Source organism: Periplaneta americana, chromosome 1, assembly GCF_040183065.1.
Source record: "Periplaneta americana isolate PAMFEO1 chromosome 1, P.americana_PAMFEO1_priV1, whole genome shotgun sequence".
Classification (NCBI taxonomy): Eukaryota; Metazoa; Arthropoda; class Insecta; order Blattodea; family Blattidae; genus Periplaneta; species Periplaneta americana.
In genome coordinates this window covers 193,730,970-193,753,561 of record NC_091117.1, presented here as the reverse complement: position 1 = coordinate 193,753,561, position 22,592 = coordinate 193,730,970, and the positions used below count along the sequence as shown (strand labels likewise).

General features: G+C 34.0%; 1 long non-coding RNA gene across 1 annotated transcript in view; it reads right to left on the bottom strand.

Annotated features, from left to right (window-relative positions):
* Positions 1-22,592, bottom strand: part of LOC138709495 (uncharacterized) — a 233,572-nt gene that overhangs the window by 150,416 nt on the left and 60,564 nt on the right. Inside the window, exon 2 of the long non-coding RNA XR_011334943.1 lies at positions 19,613-19,682. This is a non-coding gene — a long non-coding RNA (uncharacterized lncRNA). The remainder of the gene's footprint in view (positions 1-19,612; positions 19,683-22,592) is intronic.

Here is a 22,592-nt window from a genome sequence, read left to right as displayed (position 1 = left end):
AGAAGAATAAAATTACGATTAGTATTAAATTTACAATTACAATTACAAATAAAATTACAATTAGTGTTAAATTTACAATTGCAATTACCAGGGGATTACAGCTATAATAAGAAGAATAAAATTACAATTAGTATTAAATTTACAATTACAATTACAATAAAAATCCAAGTACGAAAAGATTACCTCACTAATTAAAGCTAGAGGGAGGTAGGATATGACGATAGAGACTGGATTAATCTAGCTCAGGATAGGGACCGATGGCAGGCTTATGTGAGGGTGACAATGAACCTCCGGGTTCTTTAAAAGCAAGTAAGTAAGTAATTAAGTAATTAAGTAAGTAAGTGATGTTTCTGTGGACACACTGTATATCTTACGGCGAATTCTCTGTCTCACCTCTCCAAAATATAATTTGGCTTTTGCCAATGGTACTGATGCTGGATAATCTCTCCATTGATACAGCGTCGTTAAATAACTTTATAAATGGGTCCTAAAGAAAGAGCTGGAAAGTACTGCCTTGTGCATCAAACCCGTAGGTCGAAATTATTGTAATAAGTTGTAATGAGTGACCGTAATAAAAGTTGTGCCGAGAGAGATACGAAGACCGCTCTCTAGCATTAAGGGGCAGAGCTACCGGAATCGCCTTACTGGTAAGAGTGCTTCAGTCCTGCACCTCCTGTTTAGTGGTTTACTCTTCAATTATTGGAGATCAAAAGAAAAGTTACCGCGTTTCAAATGCTCCACAAGAAAGCACCACTTGAGTTATACAATACCATCGTTAAGGACGATGCTTCGGGGGATAATGTCGTTAGGAGGTGACGCAAGCCGTCGGTACAAACAGATGTACAGCACGTATTGAAAAGCAGACATTACGTTCTGCAACAAGCACACTGGTAATGATAGCGGAACTTCCAGGGATCAAAACAACAAATATGATTGACAACGAGAAAGGAGCGGGAGGCGTATCTGTTCTGCCAAACCACGCATAGGAAATTATTTCCGTGTGGCTTGCTATAATTTTGAGGGAAGTTGAAGACTGTGTTTTTATTTTACTTGTATGATGGGTCCAAGCCGGGGGAGGGGTAATGGGAGGAACGTTTGGATTATAATATTAATAATTAATGTAGTAAATCGCTGGTGTGTGTAGATATTCTGCCTTTGTGCCGGTCGCGTGGGTTGTGCATGACCACATGACGGGACATATGTAGAATGTGTCGGTTTTACCAATAGCATTAAAGCTCTGGATATACAACCGATAACTGGTTTGCAAACTGTGCTCCTCGGACCAAATGTGGTTGTTAAGCAGCTTATCTGCCTTCCAGAAGGTTTAGTGTATAAAATATAGCCTATAAATTAGCTATAAATCGATCAAGTGATTACATGCAAGCTGTTACATCCAAGGTTCGAGGGTTCGAAACCGGTGGAAGACGGCGGATTTTAAGGGGCGATAAAGTCCGTACGTTCCCGCAAGTTTTGTAATTATAATTTTTACGAAACATAATACTGCTGTCCATCCTACAGGGCGGTCTGGGGGCAGATCCTTGTAGGTCTACTCTGAAGGTATTATTATAACGTTACACACTGGCACCAAAAAGTATTGGCACACTCAATGTTTTCCCTATGAGATCGTTATAAAGGGCAAGTTAGAAAATAAAATGTTTATTCTTTAATGTAAAGTAAAATTAAAAATCTGCCACAGAAATCACAACAACAATAACACAAAATAATTATTTACAAAAGAAAATCTATTTTCTGATTTCAAAAAAAGTATTACAACCCATGTATTCCTCACTTCAGTGAGAGATACAAAATTAACATTAATACATGGGAAGTGAAAGGACTTCTTTTTGGCACTAGGGGAACTTCATTTAAGTTAACCAAAACCATTCTCCTTTCTCTTAAATTTTCTAATGAGGACATTAACAAAATTTGTCTAATGGTATTGAGAGATTCATTATCCATTTTACACAATCACTTGTACAATACTATGTAATTTTTTTTACTTAATTTCATTACTCTTCAATGTATTTTCATCTCATGTTTCTCCGAAATCAAATTGTACTTTATTTTTAAATTTATCATTGTTCCTTATTCTCTCAGCAATCATATTGTATTTTTAATTTAACTTCTGCTTTGTATTCTGGATCCTAGTGGTCAGCCGTAGATTTCGGCCAGATGTCCCAAATTGTGGAATTTGTGTGCACATTATACTAATGCATATATATATATATATATATATATATATATATATATGCTTAATAGGTTTGTGTAATGTATTTTTAGTATCCTGTATACAAGCCATTAGCACGGATTACAGCTTCCAGACGTCTCGGCATTGAATGAACGAAATTTCTCGTCGTATCAAGGGAAATTTCAGATCACATAACTTATCCATAAACCCTCTTAAATTCTTCCTTATTAGATGGGCGGCGCTTGGCCCTTTCCCTTACAAGATATTCCCACAAAATATTAGTAATATGTGTCAGAAGAACAACAATTGTTTTTATACATCTGAAGTCTGATTAGTATAAAATGTAGCTAGTCAGCGATGTATGCAATGGAGGGGAAAATGAACTAGCCACCCTACTCCATTATCTCCTGGCCCAGTTGCCTCATAAGTAGGAGCGGATGTTGATGACCTAAAAATCTACTTAAAATGATCATTAAAATGCCCTTGAACTAATGGAAAAAAGACATGAAATTAAAAGAAAATGACATTTAAATATTATTCACCGCATTCTCACCACAACTTCTTAAAAATTAGTCACCTTGTTTCAATGACTGCCCTGCAAATCTCGGAGAGAGAAGGCAACTACCTGGAATTTAGCTAAGATAAAAGAAAAGAACATGCAACAAAATTAAGGTTTTAGGGAAAACTATAGATTTTAATGAGGGTTTACAATGTGTTTCAATCAGGGGTGGTCGCTCAAAGCCCTCACTTAAACTAAGCTGTTGTCAAGCATTTTATATTATTTCCGTAGTTTGACGTGAAGCCTTCAGTGGAATGAGGGATGGACTTTAGAGTCTGTTCCAAACTATAAAACACAAACTTCACTGTTATTCACTTATTCTGTAGGTAATTACTACTGACTTATTTGCTTAGAAAATATTTTATCGTTAAAGAAGAAAGTAAAATCCATTCCAAATTATCTAGAAGTTCTTTAAAGTATTAAATATTATCAAAAAATGACGAAAAAAATATAAAAATGAGCTATTAGTTCAAAAATGTAAAAAAAAAAATGCAAAAAATGCAGTATAAGAAATTATTTTTTACGTTGATATTAACGTAGAAAGGATTTCTATATTAATAGGCATCGTTCTAATGTGAAAAATAAATGACTTTTCATCAACATCCGTCCCCTAATCATAAGTGATGCTTTGTTGGTATCACTTGTGAGGTTCGGTCCTGTCTTGGGACAGTTGACTAAAAAACAGCAAATATGAATATGAAGGCTTTATTGGCAAAAATCAAACAGTAATACTGACACATTTCTTGTTTGAAATAACCCGAGCAGCAGCATGTTCCATCACTAGGAAACCAAGACTGTCTCCCAGGATTTTCATGTATTCTACAATAGCCCCACAAAATAACATATTCCTCCGAAATTGTCAAACTTTCTTCATTTCACTATTCTCCCGATAGTGAAGAACAATTAAGTATCTTTCAAAGTCAAGTGACCTAATATATAAAAAAAATTTCCATAATTCATTCCCTCAGACACTTAACCAACGTTTTACCTCTCAGCCTTAAAAAGAGCCTGATCCAAACTTTAGTGATGCCCCACTTCGATTATTGCGATTCTCTATTCACGAATCTAAATACTGATCTTGCCCATAGACTACAGCCTGTTCACAATATCTGCGTTCGTTTCGTTTGTAACATTAGAAAATTCGATCGTGTAACACCGTCACTAGAATTGTTGTCTTGGAATCCACTTAAAGAAAGAAGATTCTTCAGCTCCCTCTTATTGGTATTTAAAATCATCCACATTCCACACCCTCTTACCTAGCATCTCGTTTTGTTTACCTTTCACTACCTCGAACCCGGAATATCTACCTTCTCTCTATTCCTCTGCACAGAACATCCTTCTACTCATCATCTTTCAGCATATCGATTCCACGCCTCTGGAATTCTCTCCCTGACCATGTCAGAGACTGTCGGACAATATCAAAATTCAAATTTAAATTAAAGAATCATATTCTACAGTAATTCATGGAATTACTTGTTAAACACCTGACAGGTTGTGCAATTTCGGCTTAACCCATGATATATAATAAATATTGCAACTATGCTGTTGTAAAGTTGACAATTAATAAGTAATGTACTTAATAATAATAATAATAATAATAATAATAATAATAATATCACTATCATCATTGGTATCTCTGTTTTTCTTTCTTTTTTTCTTAGCTCGATGAGAGCTCTATAGTGTTCTTTTGACCCTATTGATCCTCTATAGGTCTTTAATTTAATTTGTATTATTTTTATCAGTGCTTGTATATCTTTTCTATATTTACATGTGCTATCTGGTAGGATAGAATAGAAGGCTTTATGGCCTCAATCCTGTCAGATTAAATAAATAAATAAATAAATGAGTAAATGAGTAAATGAGTAAATGAGTAAATGAACAAATGAACAAATGAACAAATGAACAAATGAACAAACGAACAAATGAACAAATGAACAAATGAACAAATGAACAAATGAACAAATGAACAAATGAACAAATGAACAAATGAACAAATGAACAAATGAACAAATGAACAAATGAACAAATGAACAAATAAACAAATAAATAAATAAATAAATAAATAAATAAATAAATAAATAAATAAATAAATAAATAAATAAATGAAGAAATCAATAAATAAAACTAGTTTTAGGAAAGTTACTAAAAGTGTTATTTTCAAATAGTAAAGGTTTTACATAAGTTTAGAAGTTGTATAATGCAATTATTTTAGTAAAATTAATTCCAATTTATGTATATTCACAGAAAATTCAAAGAAACACCAAAGAGAATAAAAGAGTCTCGTATTTTCCCAAAGAAACAATTACAACATTTTGCTTCATCCTTGAAGATAGAAACTTGAAGTTAACAAAAGTTGCTTAAGAGAGAGAGAAAGTTTAGAAAGGCAAGTACGTTTGAATTAAGTTTCGTGTTGTGTTGGCATTGAAGCAGCTATTCAATGTTTTTGTGACGACATGAAGATGAATAAAATTATATACCAAAATAAATTTACTGACATTCATTCATGATTATGCAAGCTTACATTTTGGTTGTACTTAATGAAATAATTCTGAGAAATTTTTCCATTCACAAAACGAAAGACTATGCGAACTTCTGCTGAAAGATTTCTGTTCCTTGACCATGTCGAGTAAGGGACTCTTGCTAGAGGAAAATAACTGTCATTTAAACAGCAAAATCGCATGACGAGGGATACACATACTCTTACCCATGCGATCTAATTTGGGCGTGGCATTTGTACTTCCTGCAATTTTGAACAAATAGGATAATTAATAGTTTATATTATTTTATCCAGAAGATTGCGGGAAATTCGATGACTTTTCAAATGCTGCTACAAACAGACTTCCAGGTTGTAACCGCCAACGTTATACAAGGCGAATCAGCTGACCCGGCTGTTTTATATGTCAGAATTTATACATCAACAATGTGACTGAATACCTTTAGCCAATTAATATGTTTGAACTTTACATGAAATAACTTTTGTGCTTCAATATTTTTTTATATTTGTTGTACACTTGGTCAAAATGAAACTGGACGGCCTCTTGAGCAGTTAAAATTGTCTAAGTCCCTTCGGGTGAGCGCGCAGTTCACTATCGTAAACCTCCGTGCGCTGCTTTAGTTAACTCCATAATATAAGGCGCTGATTTGGGCTACCTCCACAGCATGCTTCGAATCTCCTTGGAGAATTTTTTGTTTTGTACTTTCTTTTATTTTTTACAACTCGTTTTATTTTCATATAATCAAATAATTTTGCTTATGTTTCTTCATGTTACTTGCAAATAATTACAAAATTGGTGAAAATTTGTGGTTATAATTCCAGGACATCAAGATATATTTTTGTCATCAGAATTATGGTCTTTCTTCTTCTTTACAATTACTACGTTTAGGCATTGCTGATCACGGATTTAGATTAGCATAATAATCATATTCCCTGTAGCACAACTAGCAAATTAATTATTGCTAATTATTAACCGTCAACATATTTACTGAATGTTCCTTAGGCAAGAGAGTGCAAAGCAGCAGATATTAATAAAATAATTAACACAGCTTTTAATATGAAAGCCCCTAATTGCCGTCTTTAGTTTTACTTCCACCTAGCGTCAAAAGTTTCTATTAACACGAAAAAAAATAATTAAGCGCAAAGTATTCTAAGGAATAAAAAAAGACGAAATTCTGTTATATTTTTACTGTTGCACTTAAAAGGCAAAAAGCGTTCAGTAGCTCCACAAATATCTGAACTTGCAACCTCACGAACACTTAGATAACACTCTACCACTACGCTAAGAGTACTACTGCAATAAGAAGGGCATTGTGACGAGCAATAATCATACTCCACTTGAAAACCTGTTATACAGTATATAGTGTTTTTGTCATAATATTCACTGTTTAAACATTCTGGACGATCTGTCTGTTTTAAATTTCGTATATGAATTATTTTCTCGGAAGGTTTTAGTGATTAATAGTTGTGTTCCCCATTATAAATACTAGAAGAATATATGCAATCTTTTGAACAAAGCCTGGCTGTCCCGAGCGCTCACGGAAATACCCGATTGGAACTTAGTCTCTCAGACGCCAACCAGTTTCATTTTGACAAAATGTACAGTATATAAGTAGGATGAAGCCAACAGTCACTGTAAGAAAGCCATTTATTCTTAATCAATACCTTTACACTTGTGTTTTAGTTTATGACGCCTTTACTGTTAAAAATGAACGGTACTTAATCCCAATTTTTGTAAATAACATTGGCACTTAGTAGAATCTGATAACGTAGACGATATGGAAGAACTTATTACAATGCAATCAGGTATCGTAAATTCTATGGAAATACTTACTTACTTACTCACTTATGGATTTTAAGGGACTCGGAAGTTCATTGCCGCCCTCACATAAACTAGAGTGACCAGATTCACATCGATAAAAAAGATGACACAAAGCTTAAAAAAGGAGGGCATTGTTCGAAAAAAAGAGGACAGAAAATATGCACTTAGATTTAGGCTTAGGCCTACAGCATATTATACTTTAAATTACGTCAATATCTATTTTATTACAAAACATTTACAGTACAGATTTAGGCTTATATAATACTTAAACACATAGATAAATAAATAGAGCTTGAAACTATGTTAATATCTATTTTATTACAAGATAATTATGATAAAACTTAATAATAATAATAATAATAATAATAATAATAATAATAATAATAATAATAATAATAATAAATTTATCCTTTGAAGAGGTGGAAAAATTCAAATACCTGGCAGCAACAGTAACAAATATACATGACACCCGGGAGGAAATTAAACACAGAATAAATATGGGAAACGCCTGTTATTATTCGGTTGAGAAGCTTTTATCATCCAGTCTGCTGTCAAAAAATCTGAAAGTTAGAAAATATAAAACACTTATAATACCGGTTGTTCTTTATGGTTGTGAAACTTGGACTCTCACTTTGACAAAGGAACATAGGTTAAGGGTGTTTGAGAATAAGGTCCTTAGGAAAATATTTGGGGCTAAGAGGGATGAAGTTACAGGAGAATGGAGAAAGTTACACAGCACAGAATTGCACGCATTGTATTCTTCACCTGACATAATTAGGAACATTAAATCCATACGTTTGAGATGGGCAGGGCATGTAGCACATATGGACGAACCCAGAAAAGGATATAGAGTGTTAGTTGAGAGGCCGGAGGGAAAAAGACTTTTGCAGAGGCCGAGACGTAGATGGGAGGATAATATTAAAATGGATTTGAGGGAGGTGGGATATGGTGATAGATGATGATTAATCTTGCACAGGAAAGGGACCGATGGCGGGCTTTTGTGAGGGCGGCAATGAACCTCGGGTTCCTTAAAAGCCATAAGTAAGTAAGTAAGTAAGCTGTTACTAAGCCATTATGAGAAAAAAATGCCATTTCAGACAAAATGTCGAAGTAAATTTTTTGCAGTGTTACAGTGCTATAACTTGGTGAAAATATAACTGCATATATTTATATAAGATAGGGCTATACTTAAACTATGTAACTTATAAACGAAGTTACATGTCTTAATTTTGAGTAGGTACACAGAGAATGCCTTTTGTTTGAAATCTAGGAAATTAAATTTTATCTCTTTATTTGTGTACGTATTCAATGATTTTGTATATACATATATTTTGAATAATAGTTCAAGAAAATAAACCGTAAACGATATTATTCGTAAACGCTATAAATTAGCTGAATTTGTTGCGAAACTCATGTGGCTAATGAGGATGTACGTACCAATTGATTGTTCGACTGTTCATGTCTATGACTCATAGAGTCTATAGCAAAACAGAAAATGTATTATCCAACAAATTAAAGATTTATTCAGTGTCTCACATATAATTTGAAACTTACATATTCATTGTAATATTTGTAAGTCAGATAAGTACAGCAACATATAAAACTGGTCTGTTGCAGTATTGGCATATTTTACACAATAATTCTACAATAACAAGATACTGTACTTTCCCAAGGAGGATATTACCTTGTTTTCCGGGTCTATGATGATATCTGAAGATAGCGATAGCTAAATGTCAACCAAAGAAATGCTAATCCATATTCTTTTGTTTAAGAAAAATTACATAGTTCTCTCAATTTACTGCGGGCTAAACAACGAGATGCACTATCACCTCTACTTTTTAACTTCGCTCTAGAATATGCCATTAGGAAAGTCCAGGATAACAGAGAGGGTTTGGAATTGAACGGGTTACATTAGCAGCTTGTCTATGCAGTAAAGTCAGTAAAGTTGGGAAAGTTAATTACCAGAATTGCATAAAAATACCTTTTCCAAAGCCTCCTTAGTACTGTACCATGTTACAAAATATCTGTAGATGCAGTAACTAATGTTTGTGTCATTATGACAGTTATCTTTAAGTAACTTGAAAACTATTAGAGATATCTCAAAACAGATTGCACCATTGTTTATTTTTTCAGGAAGTTTCACATGATTTTGAATACCTACATGATCCCCTTTCCTTTTAAAATTTCAAAGTTGCATCCAAAATGGCTGCTTTTGAGATAGCTGAGGGCTAGATTCGAATGTGTCACTGGTAGAGCGTTTGCTTTTACAAATATTGGTGAACACCTAGAGCAGTAATCGTCAACTCGACTGAAAACGGGCATGGGCGCTCAGCACTGCTTCCGTGCGGGGCAAGCGTGCATTACCTCGTGCTCGGGATTATACAACCCTATCTTCTGTTCAGTAGCGGCTCTTGGCAGAAGCTAGCTGCAATGTTGAATAGAAGTAGTAGGCTCTGTCTCAACAGTCGTCAGGAATTTCATCCACAGTTTCAAGGGTTTAACGTATGATATCAGATTTCAAGATTTTCATAGCCTAGCGTTGGGAAAAATCGTTCTTTTTCTGGAACTTTTCCAAGAGTTTCGTTTCCAAGAAAGTATTAGTTTCAAAGAACAGTTTAGAAATAACAGCAAGCGTCTGACATAACGTAATAATCATCAAAATTCTATATTGTTTCAGAACTAGTTCCGTTTTCAAAAATCTTAGACCACAATGCAATTCGAACCACGACAGCTGTTATAGTCAGGTGTAACAGTAATTTATACAAACCATGAAACATCGTAATAATTTGATCCTTCATCAGCAGCTTTCGACAGACTGTGCATGTTCTGATCCACATACTCGTACATATACGAACATTGTTTTTTTTTTAATGAAAATAAGTAAATCCCACCACAGAACTAGCTAATTCATCTGACTACAATCTACAAAATTTTCTCAGTTCATGCACTGCCCAGATCATTGTGCATAATATTGAGCAATCAGTACGCAATAAAGAGGCTAAAAAAATCTCGTAAAATTAGCATTACAGAAGATCAGGAAATATTTTTACTAATGGTCATGCATTAACAAAATGAAAAGAAAAAGTAGAAATTTAAAATCCAATATAGTATTTAGTTTTATTCAGCTTTCATTTCATCCCTAACTTGTCAACCACTTGCTTTCATAAATGTAAATACCAGTATTAGGCATTCACATTACTTTAAGTTGAATTTGATCAGTATGAGAAACATTTATTATCACGAAAAAGCAGTCACTATCGCAAGCCTCCGCTGTGCCCTCGGCAGCGAAATACGAGCGTAGCGGGCTTCAGAGCTGCCCGAGATGACGTCACAGGGCATCGAGTTGATGACCACTGACCTATAGTAATCGAAAATGAAGCATATGGAAGATATTTATATGGTTCCAGGCTTTTGATTCACTCTGTATTACAATTTTCAGCAGCACATACGTATCGGTAGAATTTAATAAACCTAGCGAAGCCAAGATTAAAGGCCAAGCTATTCGAACACGATAAGCTCCCTATGCTGGGATTTGCTTCTTTAAATAAGATTTTGCGAGACGCAGTAAGGCTGCTATGGAGCGGAAATCGAAGAAGAGATTCTGGCGAAATTTTATCTTGAAAGATTTATTTTAGCATGACAGTATTTCTAGGCCTACGATGGCGAAAATGATGTAATACTTCAGCAGTTTCAAAAATTGTATATGTGAACACAGTTATTTTTAAGATATTCAATTCGTATCGGAATGTACAGTAGTGACAAAAAAAACCGGACCGACCCTTGTAGCTGATACAAAAGAATCCTGTGCTGTGTATTGTGTCAAACTGTGGTAATTTCAATATGGATAGTGAAGCCAGAGGTATGTACTGCTATTTAATGTAAAAATACGCAGTTATCTTTGCCGAATGGAGGTAGAAATGTAATATTGATGCCATATGAAAATAAAACTCTCAACTTTTTTTTCGTCTGTAAGTTTGAGGCACTGAAGGAAATAAAAGACAGTAAGAATCGAAAAAAATGCTATAAATTTCATTGTTACAATTAATTATACAAGATGGATGTGTTTTGTGACTAGCAAAATTTGAATCTGTGACTCTGAAATCAGCTACAAGAGTCTAGTTGGTCCGGTTTTTTTACCACTACTATACAAGTAACATTTTGTTATTCAAATTGTACATCTACAGGCTAACATCGCCTGCTGTGAAATAATTGTATTGCACTTAAGTATAACGAGTTATTGCATCTCGACTTCATACTCTCAAGGGGAGAATGTAGGTATCGGTAGGTCCCTATCTCCGCCATGTTAAATTGGTGCACTTTATGTACCTTTTTCTCTCAATATATTTAAGGTAGAATCATGCAATTTTGTATACTAGTAGAAAAGAATGTTTTTAATCATCCTTGGATTTTTCAGATTATAATGTTAGAAAGCAAGTAAAGCGATAGGGTTGGAAGTAAATCCCGAAAAGACTAAGTATATGATTATGTCTCGTGACCAGAATATTGTACGAAATGGAAATATAAAAATTGGAGATTTATCCTTTGAAGAGGTGGAAAAATTCAAATATCTTGCAGCAACAGTAACAAATATAAATGACACTCAGGAGGATATTAAACGCAGAATAAATATGGGAAATGCCTGTTATTATTCGGTTGAGAAGCTTTTGTCATCTAGTTTGCTGTCATAAAATCTGAAAGTTAGAATTTATAAAACAGTTATATTACCGGTTGTTCTATATGGTTGTGAAGCTTGGACTCTCACTTTGAGAGAGGAACAGAGATTAAGGATGTTTGAGAATAAGGTTCCTAGGAAAATATTTCGGGCTAAGAGGGATGAAGTTACAGGAGAATGGAGAAAGTTACACAACGCAGAGCTGCACGCATTGTATTCTTCACCTGACATAATTAGGAACATTAAATCCAGACGTTTGAGATGGGCAGAGCATGTAGCACGTATGGGCGAATCCAGAAATGCATATAGAGTGTTAGTTGGGAGACCGGCGGGAAAAAGACCTTTGGGGAGGCCGAGACGTAGATGGGAAGATAATATTAAAATGGATTTGAGGGAGGTGGGATATGATGGTAGAGACTGGATTAATCTTGCTCAGGATAGGGACCAATGGCGGGCTTATGTTAGGGCGGCAATGAACCTCGTGGTTCCTTAAAAGCCAATAAGTAAGTACGTAAGTAAGTAATGTTAGAAATATTGAGATTTTTCACCAAACATACCTACTCTCTCACTTTAATTTTGTTCTCCCTTGTCTTTTGGTCGCTCCTATTTGTGTAGCATATATGGGCCTACTGCTGCCAGGTAGAACGCGAAAGAATCGAATGTCGTTCGCGCGCTATTTCTTATACATCCTTGCTCTACACCAGGGTTTCTTAAACTTTTCTGAAGTGGGGACCACTTTTTAAAGTCAGAACAATTCCGCGGACCACCTTACTCTTGTTCCCTTCGAAAGCAAATTTATCTTTTTCGTAGCATATTTTAATGTCAGTATACATATATTTTAATATTGAATTAAGATTCGGTACTTTGGTCCTCTGTTATGAATTCGGGTGGCCCCTGGCTGGGTTACAGGCGCGGCGCCAGATGTGCAGGGAAAAGATGGCGAGAAGCACCACGTATATAGTGCTTTAAATTCCTCTTTTGTTGCTGAGAGTAGAGTGGGAAGTCGATAGACGGGTAGGGTAATAAATTTCATAAAATGTCTGTACTGGGAGAAAAAGTTAAATTTTATTGTCATGTGTCATTTCCAAACTCTGAGATTTTAAGCTACAGTGTGATAAGCAATTCGTTTGAATTTTATTTTTTCTTCTTTCTTTTTTGAAGGACCACAAAGGCAGACCTCGAGGACCACAGGTGGTCCGCGGACCTTAGTTTGAGAAACGCTGCTCTATACGGATCTTGGACAATATTCTGAATCTGAACGCACGTTGTACAGATACGGAATTAAAATTTGGAGTGAGTCTTGATGGGAGTCCACCTGTATATATAGGTAACAATTTCACACGACTATCTACAAGTAAAATATATACAGGGACTCTTGTTTGCTGCATATTAATAGTGTGTTGTAAGTGAAACTTGCACAATAAGGGAGCTTCAAATTTTTATTTCCGTATATGTACATACTGACAGTATGTCAATTATTGTCAATCACTTCCGCGGACATTGCTTTAAACAGTTACCAAGCGGCGAAATAGATCTGCCACTCTGCTACTCCAAAATGTAGTCTACGTCTTTCTCCGAATACATTTGTCTTAACAGAGACCTAATATTATAGACAGGGGCAGGTATTAATGGAGATTAATTTTATCATTTGTGTTTTTAAATATTTGTGTCGGCGGAGATTGTTGGAAATTGATTTGTACTCTTGGCGGAGATTAATGGAAATTTTGGAAAATACAATTATTTTGGAATTGGAGTATTAACTCAGTATGAATATTAATTTCCAAATAATTAACATTAAAGATTCATTGGATTCTGGTAAAGGTGCGGTATGGCCAATAGACAATATTTGTTGGATTGAGACTGTATTTAACACACATTCATTAAAAACGAAAAAAGCTTGCAGCCCTCAAATTAACACTTCCAAATTAATAGTGAAATGTTGAATTCTCCGTCTTTTGAGTTCACTAATGTAATCAGAACACCTGGAATACTATGTAATGCAGTCTACTTGGATATGTATAACAAATTCAAGTGAAAAAAAAAAATCCGAAAAAAAAAAACTCGGAATATGAAATTCGCTATAAAACGACCCAATAGTAATAATTCGTGAATGTGTTCATATTTCGCTATTATAACTCTATTTCGTGATAGTTTTATCCGCGTATTATTAAGTAGAATCACTTAATTCGTAAAGATTAGTAAAAATCTATTATATATCTATTATGTCGTGATTTTCGCGATCTCCATAAGTAGCCGGCACTGATTGTAGTGTAGCATTGTGAAAGTGAAATGGATAAAAGCGCAATTATGAAAATATCTTTAGGTAATCTGTCGAGTCAATATTTAGGCCTACCATGCTTATGAATAGGGCAAGGATTTTGATGACCTATAAATCATGAAAAAATGACCCAAAACAATGCATTTATGAACTAAAAATCCTTCAAAAATGCCCTTAAAATTCCCTAAAAACTGATCTTACATAATTGGTTTAGTAGGAATATTAATATTTAGACTAGTAATTAAATTAAATTATAGTACCAACATTCAAATTTATTTAATTTTACATAATTTTTCTAAGTAGTACACTTTAATTAATTATTTTACCTGATGTAGTTCCATATAGTCCACCACAAGGCCACTCTTATCCGGAACTAGCAGGTATACTCTATATTGAAGGGGTGGTTGGACTGATCCATTATGTGGAGGTATAAAACGTTAAAATGACAATATTTGTGTAGAAAAACGATTAAAATAATACACAAAATAATGGGTATTAATTGAAAAAAAAAATATGTAGAGAAAATATCAAAGGAAATAAATAATATTTTACGTTAATAATGGGGATTTATGGCCAAAATTAAATGAAAATACCCCAAAAATGACAGAATAAAACAAAAAATGCTCTTATGAGTTGTAAGAGGTAAAAAAAGCAAAAAAAATACTCTAACAAATATTTTAAAACACTCAGTTTATCACATAACATATAAATACTAACGCAGCTATATTTCTGTCTTACTAGAAAAAAGATGCAATTTCATCAAAATCCTAGCCCTACTTATGAAGGACCGGAAAAATAAGTTTTCATACTCGTGACCAGAATGTTGGTGTATTTTAATTTAATATATTTTTTTAGTGTTCATTTAATTTCACTACTCATGAATAGCAAAGATCAACTTTTGCAATGTCTTGTGCAACAATCCTCCTGAAGCATTTAAAAATGCTTGTTGTTGTTTTAGTTTATTTTTCATTTTGGAAAATATCTTACCTTTAAATGAAATCTTAGTCGCTTATAACTCCTAGTTTGGTCGTCTAAAAGTTATTTCTGGGGTCTTAAAATCCGCCTTCTAATTATGACTAATCGAAAAAAGAAGAAGAAAGAAAGAAACTCCTCGCACAAGAACTTTAGACTTCCAATTGATGTGTTTGATGATACGTCTCGAGCAACATAAACAAAGCCACCTCACGAGGTACAGTTCAGTGCAGGATCGTTTCGTTTTGTCATTAAGAATCCAGTATAGGGCAGCTAAATTTGTTAAAGGTAAAAGAGAAGATAGAAACGATACGATAAAAGAACTTAAATGGGAAACTTTGGAAAACAGACGTAGGAAAACTAGAATAACATCATTGTATAGAGCACATCTAGGTCAGAAAGCATGGGTAGATATAACGGCTCGGTTAGAAAAGCCAACATGCTATGGTAGAAACGATCATGATTTTAAAATCAAATGTAGGAAACAGAAAACGGATGTAGGTAAATTCTCATTTTTAAATAGAACTATAAATGATTGGAATGACCTGCCTGCAGCGGTCTTTGAGGGCTGTCCTTCCTTAAGGAGATTCAAGAAAAACTTAAAAAGTTGGTATAAAGTGCAAACTAAAATTAAGGTGACTTTCAACATATGTATTTATTTAGCCTGACGAGTTACTCCCTTCGTTTGAATTGTAAATTATTTAAAAACAGCACGTAAGAGAGTCTTAGACTAGAAATGTTTAGCTTAAATGTAGTTCTGTTTATAAGTATGGATAAGGATGTAATTATTTGTCTTATTTGAACTGTTGTATCAGTGAAGCGAGGTGAGTCAGTGAAGTTATGGTTTTACAGTGCAGTGAATAGTTCCGATCAGTGATAATTTATAGCGTCAATGAAATGTGTTCTATAGTGTCAGTGAAATGTGTTATAGAGTGTCAGTGAAATGTGTCCTAAGGTGCAATGAATTGCGTCATAGTGCCACTACAGTGAGTGAGATGAGAGTAAAGTGAAAGACTATTGAAACTTATGTAGGGTCTATACAAATGTAGGTTGTATTGTAAAATTAGGTTATTTTATGTTTTATTATTAATTGTAATTATTGTGTTAAATTGTGTTGTGTATTCTTATTGTATTGTGTATATAATTGTATTGTGTATTGTATAATTGTATTGTGTATTGAATTGTAATTTTATTGTGCATTGTTTATATTGTGTATACCACTGCCACCTGGTGCTTGCCCACTTGCAGTGTAAATAAATAGAGAAATACATTAGAATTTCAAAATACTGTAGAATTATATTTTATAATTTTCCTATGTTCAGAAGCTCTGAAATGTACAACGATGCACGCTGACAGGAGACTTATGCAATTGCATTTACAGCGAAAATACTATCAAAAATGCGTAATTATTTCATAGTGTTGGATTTTGGACCTCAGGTTGAACTTATTCCCCTCTTGCGTGATCTTTCCTTGCCGGCAAACGACACGAGTTGATCAGAACTGTACACAAGAAGATCCCAAGTGTAATTGAAGTTGCTTGTAATAAAAAAATTTAATGTCGTATTTATGTTCATTTCACTCCTGCCAAATGCTGATGGTTCTTGTTTTCTAATGTTCTTTTTTTTCCCTGCCGCAGTTTGTCCTTCGCTCAATAACAGTGGCGGATTTCACAAGTTTATCTCGTGGGTTGAGATTTACTAGAAGAAATCTTTTGTTCCTCACCAACGCAGATGGAACGGTGAAGTAGTAGCTATGACTGACACTACATTGGAGGAATGATCTTATGTTCCAATCCCAAAAAAGATAGGTTATCAGAGATAGAGAATCAGCTCTTTCCTATCCCCTTTTTCATAAGGTAGGTGTCCCTGATATGGCCATGCTAAGGTTTGAGATTTTTTCTAGCCGCCATTTTGAAAAAAAATGTAAACCACTTTTTTTCTTACTCGTTCTCAGTCTAATGGACTTTCTTAAAACAATTTCCTTTCCCCATAAAAATAGCATTAATTTTCCAAAAAGTCCCAAATTCCAAAAGTCTACCTAGTGGTCAGATCATGATATGGCCACCCTTGTTCCATGTTCTACAAATCGTGATTGTTTTCAGTTTGATAGCGCAGTTGTGTTAAAATTAAATAATTTTGGTGTAAAATGAATAAAAATGACACTTAATAATCTTTTTTTTATAATTCAAAAGTGTAGTCAAAACAGGGTTTTCCTTAAAAAATTAAGTTGTTTTTCTTAAAATACAAAATTTTTGCGTAATCCCAGCTATAAGGCATGTAAACTTGTTAGGTGAAAAAAGAAAAGTGAAATGAACTTGATATAGCCATGGTGCATTTGATATGGCCATATCAGGAGCAGGTAAGCTTTCACGAAAATCATTTGATTATGAACAACTCGTAAAAGATACGCCATCAACTACAACACCAATCAACAGAACATTAAAAACTGAATGGAGTACGATGGTTTTCATGAAACAAGTCTTTGAAAAACATGCATAAAACAAAGGAGACTTACCAGAGAAAAATAAGAAGAGTCACATGAAAACCGCAAAACAGGCAACTGACGCCATATTGCTCAACCTGACTGGATGGAAAACGATCAAGTGCCATACCAGGATGCCCTTTCACTGGATGCTGCTGCAATTTAGCGGATTTTTTTTGTTAACTAACTCACAACAGGGGGGTGGCCATATCAGGAACATGGCCATAACAGGAGCACCCACCTTAGTACGGCCTGATAGTATCAGCTTGGAAGAGCTGAAATGTGGATTTGACAGATATACGAAAACTCTGGATAGGAGATAGGTATAACGGGAGATTCTCTTCATTTAAATGTTATTAGTATTTAGTTCTTAGATTTTCTTACATAATTTTGCTGATGATTGAAGATACAATGTATACATTTTACTATTGATTAATCTAGGCCAGTTACATACTTGATGACATTTTAGGCGTAATAGATCGACTATTCATGTTTTTTTATTCGACAGATAATGGAGGAAATCCACAAACGATTAGGGAAAACACGGGAATTTTACTTGAAGCAAATAAAGGGATAGATTTGGAAGTAAATCCCGAAAAGACAAAGTATATGATTATGTCTCGTGACGAGAATATTGTACGAAATGGAACTATAAAAATTGGAAATTTATCTTTTGAAGAGGTGGGAAAATTCAAATACCTGGGAGCAACAGTAACAAATATAAATGATACTCGGGAGGAAATCAAACACAGAATAAATATGGGAAATGCCTGTTATTATTCGGTTGAGAAGCTTTTATCATTCAGTCTGCTGTCAAAAAATCAGCAAAGTTAGAATTTATAAAACAGTTATATTACCGGTTGTTCTGTATGGTTGTGAAACTTGGACTCTCACTCTGAGAGAGGAACATAGGTTAAGGGTGTCTGAGAATAAGGTGCTTAGGAAAGTATTTAGGGCCAAGAGGGATGAAGTTACAGGAGAATGGAGAAAGTTACACAACACAGAACTGCACGCATTGTATTCTTCACCTGACATAATTAGGAACATTAAATCCAGATGTTTGAGATGGGCAGGGCATGTAGCACGTATGGGCGAATCCAGAAATGCATATAGAGTGTTAGTTGGACGGCCGGAGGGAAAAAGACCTTTGGGGAGGCAGAGACATAGATGGGAAGATAATATTAAAATGGATTTGAGGGAGGTGGGATATGGTGATAGAGACTGGATTAATCTTGCTCAGGATATAGACCAATGGAGGGCTTATGTGAGGGCGGCAATGAATCTCCGGGTTCCTTAAAAGCCAGTAAGTGAGTAAGTAAGTAAGTAAGTAAGTAAGTAAGTAAGTATTGGACAGATAATGGAGAAAAAATTGGAAGTATAAGGGTATAATACATCAGTTATTCATAGATTTCAAAAAGCATTGACTTGGTTAAGAGAGAAATTTTATATAATATTCTTATTAAATTTAATAGTCCCAAGAAACTAGTTCGATTAATTAAAATGTATCTCAGTGAAACGTACAGCACAGTCCGTATAGGCCAGTTTCGAATGCCCTAATATAATTATTAATTTGCAGGAATTCATATAAAACAATCACTCGCATATTTATACTATTTTTGTACGATCTTGATTTAAAAAAAGTATTTATTCTACCTACAATCTAGGAAAATGTGTAATAACTTTTGTAAAATAAATTGTATTTATTACAGGGACAGAACCATCGCTTTCGTTATTGCATCTGCTGATAGATGGAAATTTCCAATTGAAATATGTATAAAAATGATGACATCACATGCTGATAAGATAAGTCGGTCGTAAAATTGCAAGCTAGACGAGCCCACTTATACAAAGGTGGTTGCGTAAGCAAAGTTAAAATAAGTGAAAAATCCATTGTATACCTATATGTTAAGGTTGGAACTCATACAATTTTTCAGGAGTCAATAGGCTATTGCTTCGTTACTTTTATGGAAAAGAAAATGTCGCAAACAGTACACGCATATTTCTCGGAAGAGAAAAAGACAGGATGATAATGAAAGTCAAGTGGTAAACCTTACAGAACAATAGGTTTAATCAAAGATCATCACCGGAACAGGATAAAGAAAACAGCTGTAAACTTGCTATGGTATATCAGTCATATTCAACTTACCTCTTATGTCTTCGCCAAAATGTTATATATCACCGTCTTCCGGCCCGGAGAGCGCGAAAAGAGTGCATCTCTGAAATAGGAAGATGAAAAAATCGTTAGAAACAGAAAAAGAGTGAATTTTATAAGACTGAATCCATGCAATTTAATGAAGAAGATGATAAGTACGATAAATATTATTAATTATTGTTACACTCATTCATAAACATCAATACCCACAAACTGGAGAACGATTTGATACACACACAAGTAGGGGAGAGTCGGGTAGTATCGGACATCGGGTAATATCGGACAGTGAGTTTCTTTCATCTACCACACGATGATAGTACCTGATTGACATGGTTACGTTTCTGTGATGTCGCAAAGAGAAACGTAACCATGTCATTCAGGTACTACCAAATGGTGATAGATGAAAGAAACGCACTGTCCGAAACTACCCGATGTCCGATACTACCCGACTCTCCCCTAAGTTCATTTTAACATACTTGAATATAATTAAACTATAAATCATAATATTAATTCCACTTGAATTAAATTAAACAAACACATATGTTTTATTACCAGAACAAAGATACATATTGACTTTTTTTTATATAAAAACACTCGAGCACCCTCAGAAAGAGTAAGTTACATACTCGAGCTCAGGGGGCATTCCACATAATGTAAGACACTTTATTAAATAACTGAGTAAAAAGTAAAAAAAGAAAAAAGAAGAAAAAAACAGATATCACAATAAGTGAACTTTAAATTTTCTTCGTAAAAAGCAATTTAATTTATTTTTTTTTTTAAATAAGGAGCATTATCAAATTGTATGTTTGCGAATTTAGCTATTATCATGTTATAAAGCTTTGGACCGAAGTTGCTACTGTGATTATATGCTACAGTTGTATTACATTTAGGTACTGTCAAGAATATGTTGTCCGACCTTTTGGTTTTATATTTATGTGAATATAAATTAAATATATTTCGGTTTTTATTTACGATTTTAAAGAATACATTGTTATAAATTTGATGGAAGTCAAATACTTTAAATTCTGAATACAGCAGCTCTGAAGGATAATCAAGAGGTTTATTAAGGCATTGACCTATTTTTATTATTATTTTCTGTAGCTGAGTTATTGGCATGAAGGAGGTATATGACATGATAATTCTTACAAATAGATCATTATACACATACATACATAGAAATTATATATTTACAAAAGATACAAGAACAATTAAAATAATAACCTTTGTAAAATAATATATAATGAATACAACTTACATTCAATTCGCTAATAAACTTAAATATTTTACAGAAAAGTTAACCAAGATTGGTACTGAATTTGTTAACTGCGTCATATAAGGCATCTTATATAAAGCCCAGAGTAGATGATGACAAGACAAAATTATAATCAGAGTGACAGATAAACATTAGAAGAAACTGTCCCAACATGTCCACAAAAAATCCAACAGGATATTTGGTAAAAAGTCACGAGTCGTGAAATGAAACAAAACAGTGAAAATGTAGTATTTATTTAATGTCGAGGCATTTGATACACTGTTAGTCTTCTTGCTTTCCAATACAATGATGTTAAATCCTGTCCACAGTCCTTTATCTTCGAACACTTAAAGAGATTATCTTTATTCACAACAGAGCCACTTTCACAAACAAAATATTATGTCCTTTTCTTACTGCCAATTAAATTTCCAATATTTACTGTATTAAATACACGTCAGTATTTTAATATGTTATTTTGCAACGCTTTATCAACTGCTATAGTTATCTAGCGAAGGAATGAGATGAAGGTAATAATGTTAGCGAAATGAGTCCAAGGTCCAACGTCGAAAATTACCCAGCATTTACTCTTAATGGGTCGAGGAAAAACCTCTGAAAAACCTCAACCACCGTCAATATCGTTTGTGCGAGATCGTGCGTATTTGCTTGGTTTCCGCACAAAACCAATCCGCGGAAAGTCTAAAATTCCACATTCAGTATTCCCAACCAAACACACATAGGCTAACAATTTCCCTCTTCTTACCGCTTAAGTGAAATATTGATTTTACTGCTTTAGGCTTTTAACATATTATTTTTAGAGACGTTCAATATAGTAATAATTGTAAATTGGAAACTTACCACTGCAATTTCACTTAAATTGCACTGTTAATTATTGTTTTTAAATATTTTCAGAAATTAAATAAACTCTACAACTCCACTAAAGTTACTGCATTCGTGATGCAAGTAACATTAAGGAATTAGATGTCAAAGATATTTTCCATTTCTAAACATCTCCTTGACCGGCAAAATTAAAGTTGCCGATGTTATTACTACAATATGTTATACAAATAATATTGTTAAAATATTAAAATGAAAAATAAATCATTACATAACCTTACCGTTTGTTTTAAGTTCGCATTTATAGACTGGGGGGGGGGGGAGACAGACGTATATCACGGCCTGCTGGAGTATAGTAAACACAGAAAACATTTTACAGCAACAATGTTGAAGATAGATATTTTTGTTTTGCAAATTTGCCGTCATTGAACAGAAACCAAGATGGAGATTTCATTGCAACTAATTAGAAATTCCTCTTTCAGGTATGTAATAAACGATCTTCGCACAAAATAATGTACGATACACGAGCGGTATATTTTCTTTAAATGCTCGGAAATTAAAAAAGCTCAACTACGTTTCGCTTTTTCAAACTTTTCCTTGAACGTGAAAACTTCAACATACCGCTCTTGTAACGCATATTACTATTCCCTTTATCTGTGATACAGTGACATTGATTTTTTGGAAATTTAGGTAATGGAAATAAATGATCCCTCGGGAAGTTTTGTTTTTATTGTCAGTGTGACATCAAAACTATAAAACCTAATATTAAATTCACATATTTTACTACTATTGCTACATTTTTTGTCGTTTATTGTGTTTGGTCTCTTCTGATAAACGATCCCATAGCGGTCGGCTTAGAATACGGATTTATGATTAGTGAATTTTTCA